Source organism: Copidosoma floridanum, unplaced genomic scaffold, assembly GCF_036245765.1.
Source record: "Copidosoma floridanum isolate Cflo_tuat_1 unplaced genomic scaffold, Cflo_Japanese_pri ptg000017l, whole genome shotgun sequence".
Lineage (NCBI taxonomy): Eukaryota > Metazoa > Arthropoda > Insecta > Hymenoptera > Encyrtidae > Copidosoma > Copidosoma floridanum.
The window spans coordinates 10,723,143-10,749,264 of NW_028321894.1; the positions used below are offsets into that span (position 1 = coordinate 10,723,143).

The window sequence follows — 26,122 nt, forward strand, 5'->3', positions numbered from 1 at the left end:
TTTTTCAAGTTCCTTTCTCATATCTTTTATTCCGTCTCACAGTTGCTTATGTAAGTCTCTTGTCTTGGGGCTTCTTGACCCTTTATATAAGTAACAGGAGGCAATAGAAGTTGACCACTTTGGTTTCTCTGGCATGCCCTATCGCATCCGTGGCATAATTTTGTCTGTTCGAGCTCTGTGTATTTCTTCAGCACTTCCTAAATCTCACTAGATTATTTGTTTGCCAGAAAAAGAACTCGCTTCTTTGTTAATTAGTCCTGTGTTTACGTTTGTGTCAAAGATATATCCCTGTGATCCCTACTTGTCGAAGGTGAATTTTAAATAATCTTTGTGACCATCTTATAAGGGCAATCCACCTCCTCTAAGTCTACCCCTGCGTTCAGAAGGTAGAGCCCTTTTAGTGTATGTATACACTAGTGAGGCTTCACACTTCCGTGCGCTTCGTGCTTTTACCCCACACTTTTCTATTCAACAATAAAAATCGTGTGATCCAATACAATAACTTCATTTCTAGTTTTTGATTAGAAGTAATATGATTTCATAGTTTTAAAGGTAGTGAATTCCAAATGGCCTCTCTGATCACTTTGTGAGAGCAATCTGCTTCTTCTGTTTTCTTTAGCTTTGCTCCAAACTTTGAAAATAAGCCCATAACTATTACCTTAGTTTTTTCGTCCAGGGTGACAAGTTTCTTACACCTTTTTTATTCGAGCTTTTATTTCACCATATAATCCGTTATATGTTTCTTTTGCTGCTTTTTATTGGACCCTGACATACTCATTTTAGTTATCATAGTATTACCTGGCCTTTGTCATCGCTTTCCAACTGATAGATAATATGGCTGAAACGAGTTCTTATTCTTCTTCTATATATATGGATGATTCTGCCGTATCTTGCTCAGATTGTGTCTGGTACTCGCACTTGCATGCCGTAATAAAATCCAAAACTTTAAGAACCTCAAACTGTGTTAAATGTTGTGAACTTTACTTGACACATTGCCTAATACCGATATGTTAATTTTGTATTAAGATAATCGATCATTCAGAGTCAAATTTCCCATTCTGACCCATGTCCACAACTCAATTTCACTCATAAAAACTTTCACCGGTAAAAAATAAGGCTTATTTGCCACTTGGATGTGTTAGCACTATATACTTTAGCTATTGGGGATAGAATTTGTACCATAATCCCACCTGAAACTGACAAAGACGAGTGAGTTTTCACTGCATACATTTTGTTCACATATTAACACCATAATAACGGTTTTAACAAAAATCAGTTCGAACTAGTAATTTTTTGGATGATAAATGCTCACCAATGCTCACTTTTTAAGGTATTGGTCTATAATCAACTAATTCTCACGACAGTAGTACCAGAAGTGGTTACGTCTCGAATGGACAAGCTCTTCTTTTGCGTAATTCTCGAGTGTGTAGGTACATAAACTACAGTTTCTTATTGCAATTGAGGATAGTAAATTAAGTATGGGTGGACAAGTCATTGTAATACGTCTATGAGTCATACGAGCACTATAATCATTGAAAATTCCATTCCAAACTCTTCCATTCTGACCGTACCTAACCTCAAAGTACTTTTTTTTTTCGTTTTAGAGCAATCAATTCCAGCCAATTTTTTTTCATTATTGTTGGGCTAAAAGACGAAACATGTGTCTCAGGGTTTTGTCCAATTGGCCTCTTTTCGCTACACAAATGCCAAAACGGTGATGCTACTTCCAACGTCGGTAGCCAAGTGGTGCACTCCATTAGGTGGCTTTATATGGGCCTAAATGAAAGAAAAAACATAGTCGTAATTATTAAAATACAAATTTTTGAATCTTATGCCCCGAATAAAAAGTTATTGTGATTTTATAAAAAATACTGAATTTTAGCGAAAATCACATTATTAGCGATATTTACGCTCTAATTAAAACAGTCGTAACTTTTGAATGGAGGCATAAAATCAAGCAAAATGTTTTTTTCATGAATGGGTCTCCACCCTAGCTTTTATTTAAGCCCAGTGAGAACACTCGAACTGTTGAAGAAGCTTAGCTACACGTGTTAGAAAGAGATACAATTATTTAAAAATCGATAAAAGTTTACTTTCATAAAATTTTTTATAACTTTTGACTAGTTAATATTGTAGTTGCATCACTTTAGATATTCGTTACTAATGTTGTGTGCAGTAGAAACACCATGAAAAAATTTTTTCTCAAGTAACTTCTTATTGAACAATTTTTTAAGTCGATCTGAGCAAGTTACAACAGAATTACCTACATATGTAGTGAGCTGTAACTTCACCCTTAATTATGATAAATCTTACGTACTCTTCTTGTTACAGAATTGCGTGTTGTTACCTATGCCGTAGCTTAAAAGGAATCGGACTAAAAGTATAATAAAAGGTGAGATAAGAAAGTTAATGTCCAGTGTTCGTCTTTCACTTGGTTTTTTTAATTTTGCACTATAATTTTGCTTGGTGGTAAGCAGAAAGAAATATTCTTTTGGGATTATCTGTTGTCTATTTTCGTTAAAAAAAAAAAAAAAAATAAAATGATAATAAAAATAGTGATAAGTTCTTGAGCCTATACGGGTTTGAGTTATCATGTACACATGTTTACTGTGTCGTTACGAAGCCTACTAACTGTAACTATTTGTAACTATAATACCCAGGAACAACCTCAGTATTTTCATGAAAATACCTTGGATGCTCTTCAGTCGGTTTCCCTGCAGTGCCCTACGATGATATCTCGTATTAACGATGGCGAAGATAATGGAGTTGTAGATGCGCAGCTTAGTTTTCTGGGAGTCTGCTGTTTTGTTAACGAAGGGCCTTAGCTGCACCAAGACTCCGTATGCCTTGCCACGTGTGCAGTTAATGTTACGAACGTACGTTAGTTAATGGTCTAGCGTGATGCTGAGGTACTGGGTGGAGTAGTTCTAGTCAATTTCTACTCTGTTGATCTTTATCTTCTGCAGTTTCTTCCTTGGATTCTTCCAGGAGACAATTACGGCTGTAGTCTTTGCCCCATTTACGACCAGTTTTCAAAGACTACACCAGTTATGGAGAGTGACGATATGCTCGTTGAGAAGGGTGGTACACCGAGAGTGTTGTTATGATGTACAGCTGACCACGACATTGTCTGAATAAACTTACGTGTTGATGTCTTCACACTGGGGCAGGCCATAGAAAAATATGTTGAAGATGGTGGGTGTGAGTTTGGATCCTTGGGGGACTTCGGGAGTTATTGGCTTGGGGTCTTGGAGGGAATTGCCGAATTCTACGCAGATGAATCTGTTTGAGAGATAAGACTTGACCTTACCGCTGAGGTAATGCAGAAAATCTAGTTTAACAAGCTTGTAAAGGAGGTCCTCGTGCTTAACTCTATTGAAGGCCTGCTGTGCATCTAGGAAAGCTAGCCTGCTTAAGTTTTTGTTGATAAAGCTATTGAAAAGGTCTTCAGTGACTCTTTGAAAGTGGTGTACAGCAGAATGTCAGGATCTAAAAAATTTTTCTGCTTGTTTAGGCGGGTGAAGGAGATGCTTTCAGTGATTTTACTGGGCAAAAAGCATAAATTAATGGGTCTGTGGCTCAAGGGGTTGCTGACGGGTTTTTGGAGACAGATCATCATAGCCTTTTTCCACACACTTGATAAGTAACGAAGGTGCATCATGGCGTTGGTGATGTTGTGAATTGCCGTGATGAATTTCTGAGAGAGGAATCTCCTGACACTGCTGGAAATACCGTCTCTGCCGGATGTTTTTTAAGTTCTTATGGAGTGGATGACCCTCTGATCTTAGAGGGTAAGTAGTGTTCAACATCGTACTGGTCACAATAAGCTCGACAATATTATTTATGTAAATTTTTCAATTGATATTATAAATAGTATCCCTAAAGGCTTATCGCTTTATCAACTCAGATTGAGAATAAGCATAATAATGCTATTTAAAATTGGAGCATATTAGGCGGTTGATGTAATAGTACTTTAGAGGAAAGAACTGAATTCTTGAAGCACAACATAAAAGAAAGAACAATTACAAAAAAAAAAAAAAAAATTGAATTGAAAAAAAAGTTGGACTTAAAATTCATACTAAAAAAACCAGTATTCTTTTACAGCCAATGAAATACAGCTTCATAAAGTTTTAACAAAAAAAATTTACGTACTTAAAATAAGAAACATCCTTCGTTAATCAAAAGTATTGTTTAAAAAAAAATAAATTGACTTTACTTATAATTCTAATATGTAGATAAAGATATGATTATAAATACTTTCTTAAAAGTTGTTCTATTAATCATCATTTTATTCTTTACTAACAAAACATCCGTATTTTTGAAAAGTAATAAATTTTTTTGTTTTTGTTTGGTTAAACCTATTAAAAACACTTATAATTACTCAGAGTTTAAAGCAAAATTTAGTGTCAATGTTATAAAGCCTTTTACACCTTACTTTAATAAAAATTGTTTTAACAATATTTAATATAATAACTTTAATATGTTATTCTAATGTTTATAATATTCTAATGTAACAATATTCTGCTGTTGAAGATTTATAATACTCAAATTAAGACAGAATGAAACTAAAATCAATTTTATCATTATTTGGTTATACATAATAAACTTGTAATACGTATGCAACTAAGAATCAGGTAACATAAGAACATTTGTTGTGTTATTAGAAAAATAACTATGAGATTATAATAAAAATAAAAAAAAATCAATTATCAATTAAGTAGTTTATATCAAATACAATTAAACTTAAATTGTTGTTAATTAGCAAATGAGTATCAAAATTAAAGATAAGTTACTAACAACACCGAAACTGGTAGTAGCAGAGTGAAGAGCGTACTTAGCAAGTGTGCAGAAGATTACTGGCTCAATTCTTAAAAAAGTTGAGTCTCTGCTCTTTTTTTGTTTAATTAGGTGTAGAACGAAGATCAAAGTTGAAAGGTCTTTTCTCTTCTTTTATGTGCCTTGGTAGTGTTGTGTAGCACGGTGCGATCGACAAGATAAAATAAAAAGTTTTGATTCGACATATGCTTCCATTTTAAATATTTAATAAAAAGACATTTTGGTAAAGTTAGAGTACTGGGGATCTAACGTGCAGAGCGTGTAAGAGGTAGAGCTCTGCTAGTATACGTACAAGTGAGGCTTAACATTCTTGCGCGTTTTGTGCCTCAACCCTGAACTTTACCATATCAAAATGACAATTAAGTGATTCAATATAACAACTTTATTTTTAGTCTTCAGTCATAAGTCATAAGTTAAAAGTAACGCTTACTGTTAATAAATAATGGATAAAAACAAACGTAGTTGTTGAAAAGAAGTTAAGTACAAGAATTCTGTTAGGTACGACTTTATCTCAATGGTAAGCGTGCTTCTTATTGATACAACGTGGTTCTAGGGGCCATGGGCTCAATTCCAGGTGAATGCAGATTTTCCAAAAACTGTTTTTATCGGGAAGAGGTCCTATATAACCCCGGCTGTTTTGGGGCAGGTTTTTCCATGAAACTTTCCTTCAGGGTAATTCTAGGGTTTTTTCCTTGCACCACAGATCTTCTGGCCTGGGTAAATACGAAACAGTGTTAGGGCTGTAGGTAGGAGTTAGCATATCCAATGTGCCAACTAGGTATCACCGGCCTTACAGGCAAGGAGTGGTCCCTGAAAGCTGGGGCTTCTCCGGGGATGCTAATTAGCCTAGATCTGATGCTTCGGCAGAGACCGCTGACTAAACCGGTGAGAAGTAGAAGTCCTGAAATATGAAGTCTTCTTCAGAAAAGGGCTACACAGTTGTGAGTGTACCCAATGCACTATTGGTGCAGAGAGTGTCAGCTTAACTGGCAAGGTGCTTTCACTTTCAATACTCGCACTATGCCAATAAATTAGGTGTAAGATCAGTAGAAATAACAATTTAGTATTAATATATATATTGTACTTATACTATTAAAAATACTGTTATTCTTTTAAATTAACTACTTTTTCTAATATTAATGATGGTGGGCATGATAACTAATTACGGAATATTAAAGTAGAAATTAAGATAAAATTAAAAAAAATAATTAAAAAAAAGTTATATCATTGAAAAAAAAATGTTCCAAGATAATATTCAATTTGATCGTTACAACTTCTAATAACAAACATTTTTTTGCAGTAATATATATAGTAAAACAAGACCAGTAAAATAATAATTCAGAAAAAAATATGTATTAAAAAATAAAACAGCCTTATGTTGAGTGAAGATAAGAATATTCAGAGAAGTTGTAAAAATGAAAAAGTGGTGATTACACTCTCTGGCTGTAATAAATCTCTCTAATCATAAATGACGATTTTTAAAAAAACATGTGAAATAACAGATACAATTTTTTTTTATTGGTGGCTAAGGATGTTTAGGAAAAACATTTTTGTATAAAACGTTAATGTATTATCCCATAACTAATAAAAAAAAGTTTTATCTATGGCATGGACTGGTATAGCATCAATGTAACTTCCGAAGAAATGATCAGTGATAGAGCATTTTGTTGACCATTAGACTTAAACAATGCAGAAAGTTCGTTCTTGGAATTTTAATCTGAAAAAAAAATAGAAGAAGTACATTTAGTTTTATGAAACAACGCTTTTATGATCCCCAAAAGAGCCTCAGTAATAGATGAAAGAACGTTACATGATTTATGTGATACAAATATGTATTTGGTATAAATGAATTGCTTTTTTAGGCGAGTTTAAGCAGATTTTTTCAGTTTAAAAAGATAGTAATAAAAGCATAATCATGCAAGAAATTGTTGAATAATTGTATCTTCGGTCATTTCTTTATATTCTATAACTTAAACTGAATATTCGTTTAACTAACAAGATATTAGAAAACTACTATAAGATATTTAAGAAGGAAGAATTCAATGATTAGAAGAACCAAATAAATAAGAAACAACGGACGTTTGCTCTGATATTTTTGGTAAAGATATCAACTTTTTAATAAATAGCGTTGTATTTACTTCTCATAAAGAATATACTTACTTTTTTAATAGTAAAATTCTAAATCATCTAAAAGGAGAAATGGAAAGAAATTACAGCATAGATTATGCTGCTTACAAGGGTGTTAATGAATCCTATGATAATGTATATATAAATTTTCCAATTTAATTCCTAGGCAACGTTCGTGAAGGTTTACCCCTGAATGAGCTTAATCTTATTTTTTCAAAGCAATCGTTATGTAGATACGAAACCAAAGTATAGTTGATGGCTTATGTAACGAAAAAAGATAGTAAATTACAAAATTACTTAAATACAATATGAAAATCAAAACTATGACAGTAGAAAAAATTGTAAAAAGAGTTTTTGTACGAAAATAACTCTAAATACAGGGAATCCATCATTATTACCTGTTAATTTATACAGAAAAGAATTTGCTGAAGTGTTAGCCTTTTAAATGACTATCAGTAAATCTCAAGGTTAAAATTTTAACAATACTAGTTTATACTTAAAAAAACCACTGTACGTAGTGTATTCATTTTCAGGCTTTATTGTAAGCGAGTACATATAGCTGTGGTACAGTAAGGCACATTTTACATTATATTTGTTACATTTTACAAGTAATGGTTCACATATTGCATTATTGGGTAAACATTATTGGATTCACTCTTGTAGTTTCTTGGTGCAGTGATAATGTCACTTAGACTACCTCGAGAGCGAAGGATCTATGTGGTAGGCATTAATAACAGTTGTTACTTCATTGGCACGTTGATAATGTCACATAGACCACCTCGAGAATGAAAGATCTATGTGGTAGGAAATTTTTGCTGTGAGTAGGTCACCTAAACCCTTCCCGAGGAGCATTGTGTGGTGAAAAAGCACATGTGAAAGTTCACAGAGGTACTTGCTCGGGAGAGTCGAACTGGCCAGAAAACGAACCCACAGTCTCCCACGTGTCATCCCATAAACCAGCCGACTGAGCCACTGCATGCTCACGTGCAATTCATTTATTTTAGTACCAACGCAGATTCAAAAGCATACGTTACAATAAGTTAGTGCCTACGTATTATTATAATTACGCATGTATGTCAATCACAGTTCGTTCTGAGAGTAAAAATGATTTATCGTTGCTCTTTTTTTTTCCATTGTAACTACAATAATTCAAAAGTGACTTTTTTAAATCTTACTACTTCATGTAATCTACCAACGTAAGACATAAGCTTATCTGCAACAAGGTATTCAGTGTATAAGACCATGTAAGCCAAATAAAATACTGAACATTAAGGTTTAATTTCTGGCTATCTAACTTTTAAATATAAATTCTCATTAAGTATTGTAAAAAGTGGTTTAAAGTCATTTTTTCTTTACTTTTTGTAATGAACTAAATGAATAACTACCTATTTATCGTTATCATACAATTATTCTGACTCCTAGAATCATATAGGTTTTGTTAAATCACACATAGTAGATAGGAACAAAGAACTTAAACAAAATTCTTACAGCTTTGTTTGAATACTAAGAGATATTGAAGAAGACATAAAATAGTAACTTATGTGAGGAATGGCAGGAAATATAATGATTAAAGGGGAAGCTAGGTACCAGAGGGGCTGCGGGGATTTTCTAAGAACTAGTGAAAGGGATTAGTAGAACTTATAAGCAAATGAAGTCCACAGAAATAAGTCAAAAAATGACAGAATTTCTTCTTACTTTTGCAGATGAGCGGGGGGCCCAAGAAGGTTGGGGGGAGGTCGTTAATAGTCCAGCAGAAAGAACTATGTAATATAGGAAAACTTACATGTATCATTTTTACCAAGCAAAAAGAACTCATTAACAAGTGAATAAACTTGTCACTACTTAATGTAGAAATATTTATAATTGCTAATAAAAATATGAGATCAAAGAGAGCCTAAGAATTTCCACATTCAAGATAAACTACATTTGACAAAATTTGACAGCGACGTGGATCAAAACTATTGACTTGGCCGCTATCCTAGATTAGTCGAGCATTTTAGGAAAGCAGCATAGCTAAGGCCTTGATTAAGCAGATGCCACAATTTTTAGTTAAACAATATAACTAGAATATGGTTGACTCTTAGTACAAGTGAATAACTTCCTGATTAAAGCATTTATAATTTTGTATGTTCTCGTTTTGTTTGAATCCTAATAGAAGTTATTTACACGAAACAGTTTTAAAAATTTTTCTCTGATGCATATGTGGATTATTCTTTGGAAACTGGGATATTTTAACTATCGTGATGGACAAATACTATGAGTAGGGGAACAATTTTAGAAACGATTTCCGTTGTATTGCCCATGACTAACATAAGCTCAACTGTTTTGGGACCTGCTGCATTTGCCTGTCAAAAGTTTCTACTATGACTTTCTCATCATACTTTATATGAATATTACCGTTACGAGCTTTTAAAAAAAATCGTTATGACTGACGATTAAACCTACACAAGTGTGACAGTCTGAACACGATGAAATGTGGTACACAAGTAGAACATGAAAAAAAATTACACACATGCTTTTCTAAGCAGCTGTAGATTACTTTTAAGGTTGAAAACTATTATTACAAAACCACCCTTATGAAACCACAGGCTAACCTATCTAACCCGGAGAACCATAAGCTTGGTGGTATTCTTTTGAAAGTAATTAAACTTTACACCTGATGTCAGCTAATTTACCTCACTACCTATGCCTTAACTCACGTTACCCCAAAAAATGACCCTTAATAAACCACAAGTTGGTTGACCTACCAAACTGTAGAAACAGCAAATTTATTCACTCATTTTTCTTAAAATAATTTAATATTACACCACGAGCAGCCTACCCATCCTAACAATCTATGCTTTAGCTCACCTTAATCTGTAAAATTATCCTTACCTAATCACAAGCAGAGTAACTCATCTTTTCCTGAGAACAGTGAGTAATATCACTTATGTTTCTTACTTCGCTTGGAACAAGATCTTCTTTTTTGGGAAACAAATATTTGTTAAACAGTATACCAAGATATTAAATAAATGAATAAGCAGTTTTTATAAAAAATACAATGTTGCACTTTGCTTTACTAAAAAATAACTACGTAGTGGTTGTGAGTGTGTATTCCTAATTTTTTTAACTTCTTATGTAAATTTTTTTTGTAATCTTTTTATTTCTATTACTACTTTTTGAAGTCAAAGCTCATTCAATATTTTTTCAATGAAAAAATCAATATTGTTTTTTTGCAACATTTAACTTTCAATTATTTTTTAAATCTGGTAATCTCTGCAATGATTCATAGTATCATAACCATCTTATCCCAAGAAGTGGTTCAAGTAGATAAACGTTATATACCAACTGCATTGTATAATAGCTATTTAACAACACTTTAAACGTAGTAAATTGGTGTTATTTAAACAGTATTTAAATAAAGTTTCATATTTTGGTTTTATTTCAGTTATATAACCAGTTTTGTACCATGCGTATCAAAACATGTTTATAAATGGTGGTGATAAAAATTATCTTTGGATGAATCATATTCTCTGGGGTAGGTAAGTTACTCTGTTTCTAGTTAAATAAGGTAATTTTCAAGGTTTAAGTGAACTTATGCATATAATGCTAGGATGGTTAGCCTGCTTGTGGTGTGATAATCAATCAGTTTAAGAAAAATAAGTGACTAAGCTCACTGTTGCTACGATTAGATGGATCAGCTTACTTGTGGTCTGTTAGGGGTGATCTTCAGAGATTAGGTGAGTTAAGGCATAGGCAGTAACGTAGATTATCTGGTATGAGATGTAAAGTTCAAACATTCTAAGAAAAATAAGCCACTAAACTCCCAATTTTTCAGCTTAGGTGGGGTTAGCTTGTGTTTTCGTAGAGACATTAAAAAAAAAAGGATAGTTTCCATCCTCAATAGCAAGCTAGGCTCAGAATCGTATCAGCCGTTTAAGAAACCTGGGGTCTGTTTTTCACGATATTTCAATTTTTTACTTTTTGTATACTTGTTCTTTCATAATATTTCGCTAGGTGTCCAATGAATATTCTGTTACACTTCGTTGGTTTTATCTCTTTATCAGCTACCTCTTTATCATTCTAATGCTTAATCTCTCTTTTCATTTCCAGTGACCACCCAACACTTAGGGAGCACGACGAGTGTCCTGCAAATTTTAATATTTTTAACCATAACTATTTCTCTTTTTGTCTGGTGTATTAAAAACTTTATTCGTGGATTCTTTGGTATAATAGTTGTAGCCCCCATAATAATTAATACTCAATTTAGAGTTGTCTTTTGATTTCTTTCAGTTGCAATGCTACTTAATATAACCATTGTTACTATTTTTTAAATAATCTTTGTTCCTATCGTAATCATTGTATCTCTTGTAACCTAAATTTTCATAGGTGCTTCTTCGATAATTATTGTTGTAGTTTGGGGGATGTTAAAATTCTCAAATGAAAGATATCTACGTGCTTCTGTCAAGGTTGGAGCATGAGGTTTTTTATCACTTCTGTTTTGCCTACGGGACAATTGCCCGCATTTGATATAAAGTATTTATTTTTTATTGTTTCCATTATTAAAAGTTTTTTTTTGTCAGCCTTCTACCATTCAGGTGATTTTTTTTAACCACAGTAATAGTTACTATTTGTATCGCATAAGATTGGTGTGAGATTTTATCATAATTACTTGGCTTATGTAATTGCTATTTAATTTTTTTTTTTAGAACGAAGTTTTTTATGTCACGTACTGGAGAGGCTGGAATTTTAAAAACGACAGATTTGATGAAACGGAAGTGGCTTACCGGAAGTCTCTTCCTCTTAAGTTTTCCCCCTTACCTCATCCCTCTTACCATCAGTTTTCTACACACTTTTCTTCACCCCACCAAACATCTTCCAACTGTCCTGCACTACTCTCCTCCACACCTTCCCTCACTATTCCCTTCACACTCCCAAGCAACTCATTTTTAAACCAATTTTAATTTTATTGTCCAACAGTACTTAAAGTACATTTTACTTTGAATTATCTTTTTTTTAAATTCTAAACAAAAGAAATGAAAAAAAAAAAAAAAAAAAAAACACTTTCCAATAAAGAGATTTAAACCCTTGACTACCGGAATACGAGCTGAGTACCTTACCCACTTTGTTACGAGCGCTGCTGACTATGATAATACGGTTTTTTGTACTTATCGTGTGATAAGTAACTGTATTGTTTCATTTTCATATGTATTCACTAATAATTCATTTAACTAATGATAAATTATTTATTTAATTATTTTTTAAACAAAGTTCTATATGTTGCATGCTTGGGGGGCTGGAATTTTAAAAACGACAGATTTCCATAAAATGAAAGTCGCTTACTAGAAGTCTTTTGCTTCTGAAAAAAAGAATTTTTTTTCTAGATAATAAATTTAAAAAAACAAAAAATTTAATCAGCATAAACATGATTATGTAGATTAAACTGAATGAGGCACGTTATTACGCATTAAGTATTAGTATTTTATGCACTTAATAAATAAAATACTAAGCAATTTTTTTGAAACCTGATATTTTTTTGGCATTAAAATAATGCCAATAATTACTGTTATTAATAAATTATTTAATAAATAAATAAATTATTTAAATAAAAATATACAACAGAGTTGAAGAACGTATCAATAGTTTTTAAAGGCGCTTATTTCAAATTCAATTAACAAATTATGTTACAATGTCACATAATTATATAAATTTAGTAAATTATTAAATCAATTATAAATTAATTTTTTGAGATCATTTTGTATATTTATTTCTAGTTACATACCATTTTTATGGTTTTTAAGGGCACTTATTTAAAATTTGATAAAAAAATAACGCCAAAATGTAATTAAGTAATTATACAGAAATAAAACAAAAATTGTAATAATGGGCTATACATTTGCATACGAAAATAAGTAAGAAAAAAAATGGAAAAAAAAAAATTAATGAAATAAATTAAAAAAAGACAGAAATAAATACAATGGCAAAAAAATAAATTTAAAATGGGAATGAAAAAAAAAAAGATTAAATAGAATAAGAAAAAAAAAAAGAAATAAAGAAAATACAAAAAAATATAAGAAAAAGTTATCAAATGAAATATGAAAAAATAATAAAATAAAATATAAAAAAAAATAGAACAAAAAAGGAAAAAAAAAATGAAACAAGAAATTAAAAAGAATAAATAAATAAAAAGACACAAACCAGGGGGTATGAATGGATCATGGGACCCAGGATCCGAAAAAAGTTTTTTAAACATGACAGAGTATAATGACACACAATTTTTCAGGTAACAAGGGGGTCGCCAGACGCATAGAAAGAACGAAACTCAAAAAAATAAGTACTGCACTCATAAAGTTCACTGAAACAAAACATTGAAAAACGAAGAAAATAAAAAAGAAAATTTAGTCCAGTACTCACGATAGTTGAACTTCGTTCGCACTGTATTTATGCCTGACGAACTCACAAAGTTCAACTATCATGAGTACTGAACTAAATTTTCTTTTTTTTTTTTTCATCGTTTTTCAAGTTTTTGTTTCAGTGAACTTTATGAGTGCAGTACTTATTTTTTTGAGCTTCGTTCTTTTTATGAATCTGGCGACCCCCTTGTTACCTGAGAAATTGTGTGTCTTTATACTCATGTCATGTTTAAATAATTTCGTTTGGGCCGTGGGTCCCATGATCCATTTATACCCCTTGGTTTGTTTCTTTTAATTTCCTTTTTTTTTTAATGTCTTGTTTCATTTATTCTTTTTGTTTGATTTTTTTTCATATTTTATTTTATTATTTTCTTATATTTTATTTCATAATTTTTTTTTCTATTTTCTAATTTTTTTTATTTCTTGTTATTTGTTAATTACTCAAGGAGTAAAACTTATTAGTATGTTTAATGTATTTTATGAATATCAGTTATTGACGGAGTACAATAGATAAGAATAAAGTCTGTGAATCTTTTATTAAATAAGTCTTTTTCTGAGTAAACCAAGCAAGTGCCTCTTAAGAACTTCCGTAAGGGTGAGGCAGTTAACATAAAACAAATATTCTACACCCTGTATTTCACACTTACCAAGTCTTTCCTACCGAAATATTTAACAAGGCTTTGCTGATATTTACTCCCGCCAATTCCCTCTTTCTAATGTTAATTGTGTCGATCATCCTCTCTTTTCTTGTATTTTTTAGGTTAAGTAATTAAAAATTGCCTATAGCATCCTGGTATGTTGTTTAACACACATTATTTACACTTATTAACTCTTCTTCTTGATCTAATCTTTGCTCAGTGTTAAAGATTCTTTTCCAAATTACTTCTCCTCTTCTATTTACACTTCCTTAGGTATTTTTATACTGTGACAGTTGATGTACTGTATTTGGTATCTGGCGCTTTTCCAGCTTTTTTTGTATTTTTCGACGGACAATTCTACTTTTCTCTTACAGTTATTAATAAAAAGTTTTTTTTTTTATCAAGAAATCAAGTTCTTCTGCACTTAATACAAAACGTAAAAAAAGGTTTATCTGTATCCGACTTCTGACACCATCTGTTACGTGGGCTTGTTGATTTACGATTTAATAAAGGCATTGCTTGTAGTTAAATATCTTGATTAGAGCTTTTGATCTGTAGAAAAGTAGCATATGTCTTTTGATCTTATGGGCCTGATACTCTAGCTAATGTCTTCTACTTACTATCTCTTGCTTCGGACTTCCTCTCCTATTACTTCTACTTTTTAAGCATCTAATTTTAAAGACCAAGTTAACAAGGGGTGCACGGATGTATACCTTAATGCTATCAAACGTTACAAAACGTATAGTAATTTAGAAATTTTTTCACCGCTCTTTTGAACGTTATGCTACACTGAAACATTAAAACATAGAAAGTAGAAATAGATTTTATTAACTTTGCAATTCTCTAAATTTAAAAAAGTAAAAATAAAATTATTAATAATATTCGTACAAATTCAGTTTAACTGATTGCCCCGTTATAATTAAAAGTTTAAAATCTTTTTTTAACAATGATGTTACTTAGAATAATGAGACATAATGTTTTTGACATAATTTCAAAATTTTGTAACTGAAAAAAGTTCATTATATACATATTTGTACTACAATATTTAAATACAAAGGTGTGATATGTAAACATGCAAATAAAAAAAAAAATTAAAAGCAAAGGTTAAAGAGTTTATCGGTTCTACATAACATGAAATAGTGAAATGGATAAAAAATACGTCCCCGATTTTTTCACGCCAATATTGTTAAAAGAAACAATGGCAAAAGGTTCTCATAATAAAGACATGGTATTCCAAAAATTCTAATAATAAAGACTTATTAAAATTTAACTTTCCTTTATTTAAGTTTAATGATACATTTAAGGACTAGAATAGGTACTTGTATGTTACTGTGACACAATAAACTGACCATTTTTTTCACTTTGGTATGTGGTTCTTTTTATAGAGATACTACAACTTTTAAGAAAATTTTTATGTTACTAACTGGATATTAAATTTATTTATATTTTTCTCTAAATTTGTTTTCAAACTATGATGTTTGTATTTTTAGTACCCTTGGAGCATAAGTTTATTGTGTGATTATTAACATGAAACCACTGATGGTTTTATCTCAGTACGTTTATATAACGTTACATCATGTTAGTATAGTGAAAAACTTTATTCAAAACTTTATAATTTTTACCATCTATCGTAATTTTTAACGTTAATGAAGCATGAATTTCATAATGAAATATTTTAGTTATACTGCTACTAAATAAGCAATTATAAATTAAACTGTAACCATAGCGTCCCAAGTTTTTATGATTACTTTTTAACTTTCCTGGGTTAACAGCTATTAGTACAGCAGTTATCGAATTTATACCAATTTCTTACTTTGTAATCTACAATCTCCGGCAATGTACATAATTATTAAGGTTGTGGAACAGAAAAAGGCAGTACACAACTTGATATATTTTTTTAAATACGATAATTACTGTTGTGGCTAGGATTATCTTACTGTTCAAGTATCTACTATAACAAAGGAAAATTGTTGGAGAAAAAGGGGAGAGAATCTGAGCTGTTGCTTTGCATACTGGCTTAAGAGGATGAACTATCAAATGGAAAAAAATGTGAATATAACAAAATATAAATTTTAGAAGTTTAATGTATATAAAAACATTCTGACATTTATAGAAGTCAATCATTTTATAAATAGCGCCTGTATTCCAATGTTAAGAACGTGAAGTTCTTACTCAAGGAATTGAATAAAAATTTACTCTACTGTAAAAAGACATGTCTATAAGTTATTAATTTTAGAATTACTGATCTACTGTCACGCACATTAAACCTTTACAAGTGTAACATACAGATTGGAGTAAAACTTTGAAAATTGCTTTGTAAGATTTTACGGCAAACAACAAAGTCTGTGACAAGAAACGTAAACATTCAGAATTGAGTGTTAGTAACTTGGTGGGTAAGAAGAATTGTTACAAAATAACTAAGAAAAAACAAATTTAAACATTTGTCATCACGAAGAATAAATTTAATTTCTATTTTACTAAGTATAAGTATAGTAGATCACTATACGACGAATTCAAAGGAAGTAACGATCACGTCAAATAAGATGTGTAATTAGTAGTAGGTTTATCTTTAGATTCTAATCTTGTAAGGATTCTAAAGTAGTAACGATTCTAAAGCTATGTGGATACTAATCCAGTAAAAGTTCTTATTCACGAACTAGATAAGACTCGTCCATAGATAATCCTCCTGACTGTAAGGGAAACCTCTCTAGATCAGAGTTGCTACTGGAAGTTTAATCAAGCCATTCATTGTAATGTAGATCTGCGTCATCATCACTGAAATGGATATACGAATGTGCATTATCGACGCTGTGTCGACCTCACCTTACATACCTACATTTGCGTAAGAACATTACTTCCACTAGAATAAGAGGCAGTGCTAAACATCGCAGCAGTCATTCTTTACTTGCAGTTAGTCCGAAGTACATTGGTAGCAGCAGAGGCACTGAGCTTCCCAAGGCATGCGCAGAGGATAATCTTCATGGCTTTTTCCCGACACTCTTCCTTTATAGGACCTTTCCAGTTCGATAACTCGTTGATGAATGAGCTCTTTGTGACTTGCAGCCTCCTAAAATAGAGGTTCTGGTAATCCTTATCTTTCCTACTTAAATACGCATTCATACATCGCTCTCACTATAGTTATACGAAAATACAAGGTAGAGTGGATACAAGGGGGTTGGGTGAAATAATTTTTAGGGTGATAGTCAGGTACGTTACCAACTGCACTACCAAAATGTTAATGTACACCTTGACTATTATGCCTATAAGATGTTTTATTGACAGTATTACACAAAATAGTTTAAAGATGACTTAAAATTATTTTACACATGTCTTAAAAATAACGTTCACGTGTTTTTATAGTTTCTTATACTCATAAGGTGGTTGAACAAATTTCAAACGGCTCTTTGAAGTGAAAAACTTTAGGTCCACCATCAGAATAAAGTGATTAAAAAGCTAACTTCTTGAAAACAAAATCCTCAACAAGCTCTTTAAGACTTTGAATATCAAGTATGTAATTCATTAGTCACAAGTGGTTATAATTTTTATGTAACTTCATCTCTTTATAATGTTTTTTTTTTTTTGGTACTCGATATTATTCTCCCCAATGGAGCATTTTTTTTTATACTTGTTCTGATTTTTTTTTCTTCATCTGTTCAGTCCACTTCATGTACCTGTGAATAAACTCTTCGCACTTTTTGTATTTTTAATCGCACTCTTTTTTTTATACTCCGACCTTGTCCCATGACCTTTGATAGATCTTGTTACGTATGATCATCACTCTTTACAGATCGGATCATGACTGAGCTCTGGAAAAGAAAATCATCGTATTTATATGCTGCAGATCTAAAAATGTGCAACCTTCAGAGTATATAAGCAGTATTTTTATGAACCAGACGTCAATTGTGCCTTGTTACATTAATACTTACAAGCTTTATCTACATTATACTGAGTGTACTCGATATTTTAAAATCACTTATACATGTCTTTTAAAATTCGTATATAAAGCAGCGTTTTGCAGATATTCGCAAGTTATTATAAACGGGCATTGATAGTTTGATGTAAGAAATTTAAGACAAGGATATACGAGTATAGTGGGTCATAAGTAAAGACATTAATGAGTTCGATACAGTAGGTTATGTAGACAATAACCGTTTTATGTTACTTCGAAAAAATAAAAAAGTGGTTCAGGCTGTCAAGGATAACATATAAAACGCAATTATCGATGAATTCACTATCTTCGTAAAAAAATGTATTGTATCTGTTTACAAGACGATAAGTCAATTCAATAATTAAAAGGTGTAAAAACATTTGTCACCTAGACAAAATGAAATTTGATGACTATGAAGGTTGTTTTTCCAACAACACTAATGTAACATGTGTGCAAAATTTTGTTCTTTTCAAGCACCATGACATTAACACTGAAAAACGGAAAAAAAACTTCGAGTCAAAAAGATAATAAGAATTTTAAGTATTATAAGTACCATATGCGGCTAAACTTTACGGATACACTGCGTTTGGGGCATAAACTCATAATGAATGTAGAGGTCAAAGCATTTCTACAAAGTTTACTGCAGAAAGACGAAAAAAGAAAAGAAGACAGAGAGCGATAGACAATGGAGGTGGTAAATGTTGGAGTAGAAAAAGCTACTGGAAAGGGTAAATTTCCATATCAAAAGGTATTTCAGCGTGGAAAGCTTATTTAAACGCTGCATAAGTCGAAGAGTTCATCAGATTTTTCTCCAAGTAAAATGCGAAAGCTAGCCCAACATAAGAAGAAAGATCAGCCTGTGGAAGTCATTTTAACATCAATTGAGCCAGAGGTCACATTGTTTTCTTGTCAGAGCCAGGTACAGATGTTTTAACTCTTTTGATCCATGAAAAAATGAAGCCCTACTTTAAAAGAAGTAGCTACTTTTACTTCATAAAATATAGCATATGATTAAGTTTTCGGTTTTTTTAAATAATACTTCTATAAGCACGTTGTGTGTTGGGGCAAATAAACGATTTCAGATTTTGACCTTGTAAAAAAGTGTGACGGAAGTGGATTTTGCTTGATTCCTCCCCCTTGCTCCACCCCTCGTGACGTACTTCTAGTTTTCTCTACACCATATGATGCCACATCACATCACCATGCCACATATTTTAAAATTTATAAATTTTTTTTTTTAACCCATTCTACAGAAAAAAAAAAAAAAAAAAAAACAGTTTTCAAAGAGATTTAAGCCCCCCTCTTACTTTCTGACTACAACCCTTACCTACTCTGCTATGAGAAGGCCTAGAAGAGAAAATCAATTACTTTCTGTTGTCTTACAGTTTGTTACTTATTTTTCATAGAAATTTTTATTTTGTGTTAATTAATTTATTTGGTTCAGTGACAAATTTAATAAAAAAACAATTTATTTAATAGAATTTTTTTTTTAAATGTACTAAGAATGTTTTTAGAAAAAATTTTGGAATAAGGATATTTTAGCAGAGCTACCTTCTAATTCATTTATAAATACTTATTCCTACGTATTCAATTTGTTACTTTTCCAATAACTAAACAATTTTTATACAATTCTTTCATTCTTTTTTTAAATTTTTAAGAACTACAAAAAAATTTCATGTACCGTACAAATACAACAATTAATTTTTATTGTATTTTATTCTTTCAAAATTTGATTATTCGTGATTTAAGTGGTTTTTTCGACTTAAGGACATTCTTCACATTCTTTGTGGAGAAAAGGTCAGAGAAGTGAGAGAAACGCTGATATGTATGCACTAAAGCTAGCAATTCTTTTTCATATGTGGATATACTCATATACATGCTTTCACGCACACCTCATCTTCTATTTCTTAATTCATTCAAAATTTGACTAAGTCTATTGAAAATTCGATAGGTTTTTCTAGAAGTTATTATTTGTACTCAAAAAATTAGCAGATTTCTACAAATCATATGAATGCCATTTGATGGAATTTTTAAAAATGGTTACATATTAAACATCCATTTTTTGAAATTAGTCATGTATACAATAATATAACAGTTAAACGAGGTGCTATATTCATGGTTATTTTTTATGCTTTTTTAATATGCGTTTGACGTTTAACGTTTAAATAATATCTGTTAAAAAAACCTATGTATGATGAACGTCCAGAAGGGATATTCACTAGCGTCTAATACTACTCTATTAAAGAAAACTATACTACAGGATGATTTTTCTTAATTTTCTTAATTAATTACAACTTCATACTTGGGTACCCAAGCACCCACTTTCCACTGGTCTTAGAAAATTAGATTCGCTGGGCTCAACCTCATCACTAATAACGTCCGTTTCCCAACAAGAAATTTATCAGAGTTAAAGACGAATGGGAGGTACATGGTGATGAAACTTAGGAAAATTAATACTCAGTTTAAATGCAAGGTCGTCACCGCTATAATGATAATTCACAAGTCCTAGCTCTTGATTGTGTCTCTACAGCCATCGAAAAAAATGAGGACTTGTATACTAAATTAAGAAAAAAAGCTCAAAAGTATGCGTTATGCATAGTTATTTATGGCGATAATAAGTGTAAATATGTGGGTTTGTAATAGAAGATATAAATGAATGTATACATACATAAGAATGAAGAAAAAAATAAGAAGAAAAAGTTCATGAAGGTGAAAATTAATAATAGATTGGTTGTTTCCAACAAAATAGGGCGTTTGTTGGTGCTCTTTCTACATTCTTTTGCATTTTTTATTATTTTTCTAACTAATATCAGATTTATTAATTCAACTTTTATAAAAATCATAAAGTTCTAACTATTCAACGTAAACTCGATTACCACGTTTTTTAATAACTTTTTCCACAAGATAAACAGTGCCTGGCCTTTAAATGTTTTTGGTCGTTAAAGTGTCAGGACACTGTTTGACCTTCTTCAAAAGCGTTTTTTACTTTGCTTATAAAATCTTTATCTCGAACTTTAAATCGTAAATTTTTTCTTCTAGTTTCACCCTGAGACTTATAGCGCTCTAATAGTTTGGTTTTATTTGTTAATGTGATATCTTTTGGCTATACCCTTTGTTCTCTCTAGCATGAAGTATCATTATAATTAGATCAGTTTGCCATATTCTATCCAATCCTCGTATATTATACAATTAACGTCGATAGTTACAACAACCTGGTTTCTGGAGCTCCTCCATTTCAATTTCTTATTTAGATTTATCCTCGTAGACGTCTGGTTAGTAAATGAGAGGAAATATCACACACATTTAACCGGTATGTTCATCTACTCTAACTATCGTCTGAAATTATGGTAAAAATCTTAGATGCCACTTTTTTTTATGTATTTATTTGCTGCTTTAAATTTGCAATTTTTAGAGTAAATGAAACATTAAAATTACATACAACAGCTTTTAGCTTATCTTACTCGTCAACTAGAACTTTCCTTTTTTTCTAAAAACTACTAGGACTCATAGCATCGTTTAAGCCTATTGCTGCTGTAACATCGCACAATCTTCTGTTTTGTAAATCATAATGACCATTAGCAGATACTTTCTATCTAATATTAGTTTTCATTATCATCATCAATCTGATTTAGAATGGGAACATTCATATTATCACTGTTATCATCATCATAGACATTATCATTGTTGTCACGTTGACTGACAACAGACTTAACCATCGTATAATTATCAACTTCGCAGAATTTTATTTTTTTATTTTTTTTTTTTATCAATTTGCTAAGCGTGTTTGGTGTGATAGTTTTATTGAAACAAATAGTAATCGAAAAATAGCTTCTTTTTTTCCTTTTCTTTGTTTGTGTCACAATTTATTGTAAGGGATCAGTGATTTATTTAAAAGTCTTACAATGTACTTTTTTAACCTTATCTTTTTAAATTTTAAGTTTTTTTTTTTTTTATGGCTTCTCTTGATTCTACTATCTAACGAGGAACTTCTTTTTCTCTTTCGCACGTGTTGACGCTTTGATGTCTCAGAATAGACTGATAAGATCCCGCTACATACGACCTATATTCGCAGCAAAACTGTTAAAACCTATACGGTATTGGCCGTCGTTTCTTGTTATATCCTTATCGAAAACAACAAAACCATAATTATTATAATTTTAACAGCCTGAGCATAAAACTTTCAATAGACTCTAGAACATATCAGAATTAAGGTAATCATTGTACACATGCTTTAAATTGAGTATATCTTGACAAAATAAAGCAAGAATAGTAACGTTATCCCTTATAAGGTGCTTTGATACTTGTTACCATAACTTACAGAGGTACATGCAATTAATAGTTTGATGTCTTCCATTGCAGTAGAAAGCGATAACATAATCCTGTTTTTCGCATGTGATATCATTAGAAGTTATAACAGAGTTTTGTGGAGCATCATCTGAAGACGCTACTGCTTCATGTTAACAAAAGGGAAAGTTTTGCACGCCATCTATGGGCTTCAAAATATTTTTTTTTAAACATGTATTTTGGTTGGTTAAGCGACTTTAAATGCAAATAAATATTTCCAAACCTTAGACCAATAGGATGTATCATAAGCGCTAATGAACTGTTAATCTTACCACAATTAGATCGACCATGGAAAACAGCTTACTTACGGTCAAGAAGTAAGTCACCATGTTCACTGAAGCACTTTTCCTCTACAACAACAAAGTTAAAGTTAGATTTGTCAAACTATACGAACTGTTTTTCAATTTAATGTCTGCTCTGTCAAATAAACACAGTCATGATTCATCTTTCGATAGGGAAATTATAATACATAAAAGAGAACGTGGTCTTCTGGATAGGATTATTAACAATTTACCCGCTAAACTTCACATACCAAGCCATCAGTACTGCAGATCAGGTACTTGATTTGTGAAACGTCTTGCCAGAGATGTTTCAAGTACAAACCGACAAGACGAAGCCGGCAAGGAGCTCGATTTAGCTTCTTCTCAGAATCAAGAACACATTAAAGCTAAAAACCCAGCAGATAGAGTCCAAGCAAAGAAAGCTTGACAAAAAATCAAAGCTGGTAATTTAAGTATTGGGAAAAAAGCAACCATTCTGGCTATCGTGAGTACGACGAGGCTTAAAAGTAAACTGCGTATGGGTGTAAAAAGTAAAAAAAGACTGCTTCCTTCTTATATTATCATATCAAGTTAATATCTATGAGTTTCCGAAAATAGGAGCTTTGTGAATATTTTTTTTTTGTACCACAATATCAAAACGTATTTTGACAGTCGAATCATTCAATTATTCAAAAAAACAACGCTATGTTATTTTATCTTTCCACATGAACCGCAATAGTTAATAAAAAGATAGCAGTAGCAAGTTTGACGATTGTAACACAAGGAATATAGAATTTCTTTTTAATTCGTAATAGTATCTCTACGGTAATCTAAATTTCGATATAGCAAGAATTTAGTTTGCCTTGTTGTATGATATGTACGATAATCTTATGAGTTTGGATTATGGTAAAGATAATATTTTGCTGCAAAGCAAAATCCACTTTCTATTGTATGTCCCTCTCATTGTAATTAACTGCTCCAGAATTTAAATCACACGATAACTTTTCTACCAATACATCAGTTTATTGCTTCACTCTGCAAAATTGCATTGTTCAGTACAATCTGGTGAGCAGAAACGTTAAGAAATTTATGTCAAGTAGTGGTGGGGTGGATGGTATTAGTGGGGGTAAAAGTACAAAAGCTTAGGCCCAGCTCTTTTAATATCATTAGTTTTTTGACCATCATGAAGGATCGTCATAGCAGCAGCAGCAGCTGGAGCTTAGAAGAGTAGGAGAAAAAGTAAAGACAAAAAAAGTGAAAAAAGTTTGAGAAGAGACACAAGAAGAGAGAATTAACACAAAAAAATCTAAAGACAAATCTCAACATAAAAAAAAAAGATGGCTAACCATAAGCAAATTGACCACATCTACGTATGATATAAAAAAATTTTTCACGAAAGCCGATGCATAACTCGGCTAACATCATTTATCTATCAACAGTCATGGGAGAAGGTCAGAGTATGAAAAAGAAAGAATACGATGAAAAATACAAAGAATACAAGAAGTTTATTCACAGGTATGTAAAAAAAAAAACTTATGATTAAAACCTTATTTCTATAGTATACTGTGAGGTCGGGAATTGCCCACATAATACAATAGCAACAATTCTTCAAAAATATTTACACAATCTTCAATTAGTAAATGCATCTCGTTTATTAAAGAACCAATGGTTGGATGAATTAAAATACATTGTTAATAATCCAACTCATTCTGGCTTTCTTTTAACTAATGAAATAAAACTAGCTACTGTTCACCTGCATCACAGTGGGGCGTAGAAGGCCAACTATTCTAATTATAACGTTCGATTTATAAAAAATATCATCTAGATTAACCTCAGTCCGTAGTATGAATATATAACTAATATTAGTGAGACTTGAGCAAGTTTTTTTATTTTTATAAATATTGTGTTTAACCAATTTTTTTTCTGTAAGTGATTAAATTTTTTAAATTTTTATACTGATTTTTTTTTCCATTTTGTAACATGTGTTTATCTTTTGCTTTGATTTTTTTTCTAACGTACCAGCCCAAGAGCTGCGAGTTGAGCAAAAAAACTGCTATGCAATGACATCACCTACTTGCTGGATGATGCTGATGCACTTTTTTTGAGCTATCGTTGCCTCAGAGAGGTAAAATTTAATTGTCGTATCTCACAAATAAGCTCATTTAGTTAGTAATCTTATTAATCGTGCTGATAAATTAAGATGACAAAATAAAGAAATTTGAATAAATTTTTTATAATTATAAAGAGCTGTAAGAACACGAGTCAGTTATTTCTAAGACATTTTTGATATAATTTAAAGGCATCTTTAAGTTATTTTGACGTTATTTTTCAGTTGTGTTTCGGACAAAATCAGATGACGCTGCACTCATCTTTAAGTGATCTTTAAGCTTTTCTGTGTTGCACTGCCAATAAGATATCTTATAGGCATATAAATTAAGGTTCACATTAACAACTTGGTAGTGCAGTTGGTAACGTACCTTACTATCACCCTAGGGACTCTTTAGTCCCACTTCCTTATGCCCACTCTACCTTGTATCTTCGTATGACTATAGTAAACGTGATGTATGTATGCGCATTTAAGTAGGAAAGATGTGGATTTTCAGAATCTCTATGTAAGAAGGCTGCAAGGTATAAAGAGCTTATTCATTAATAAGTTGTTGAGCTGGAAAGGTTTTCTAAGATAAGAGTGGCACGGAAAAGCCATAGAGATTATCCTCTGCATATGCCTTGGGAAGCTTTGTGCCTTTGCTGCTACCGATGTGCTTCCGACTAACTGCAAGTAAAGAATGACTGCTGCGATGTTGAGCACATTTTTTTACTCTAGTAGAAGTAATGTTTATACGCAAATGTAGGTAAATAAGGTGTGGATGACACATCGTCCATAATGCACATTCGTAAATCCATGTCAGTGATGGTGGCGCAGATCTGCATTACTATGAGTGGCTTGATGTAACTTTATACATTTAAATTATTTAGTTAGTATACAAGACATGTTATTTTAAGATAAGTTTGTAATTTGTAATCTTTTGCATATTAAAAAATGTTTATTACCAAATTATATTAATTAATATTGTTTCACGTTATTCTCGGCTAAACAGGGTATGCAAAAGAGGTAAACAGACAGGAGGGGTAAGGAGTGGTAAGGGTGTGACCAAAACCACTGTCAGATTCTTAATCCAGTCAGAATTCTCATCTAGTAAGAAGGAAAGTCCAGTAGGATTTTTAATTTATGTTGGTGAATCAGAACCCTATTTAGATAAAATCCTATTTATTTGTATTGAATGTAAATTTTACATATACTCTTTTAAAGTTATATTATTATTTTAGTATTTACTCATACTACAACAATAGTTCCACAAAGATCTTTTTTTGTTGCTTGTCATTATTTCTTAGAATGTGCTGGAAGGAATATATTATTTTTATACCTATTATACAAAAAGGATGCTGCGGTAGTTAACAAAAAACTCCTTGTTCTTATGTTTTAATAAGAGCACTTTGCAAGACTAACAATCAATATTATATAATACTGTGTCTTTTTCCCCTATCAATGCCTTAAAAATGTCTGATAAAACAATTATTAACCAATAGAACTAAACT

General features: G+C 31.5%; 1 protein-coding gene across 1 annotated transcript in view; it reads right to left on the reverse strand.

Annotated features, from left to right (window-relative positions):
• LOC106639240 (glutamate receptor ionotropic, kainate 2) overlaps positions 1-26,122 on the reverse strand; it is a 1,100,929-nt gene that overhangs the window by 238,623 nt on the left and 836,184 nt on the right. The window lies entirely within an intron of this gene.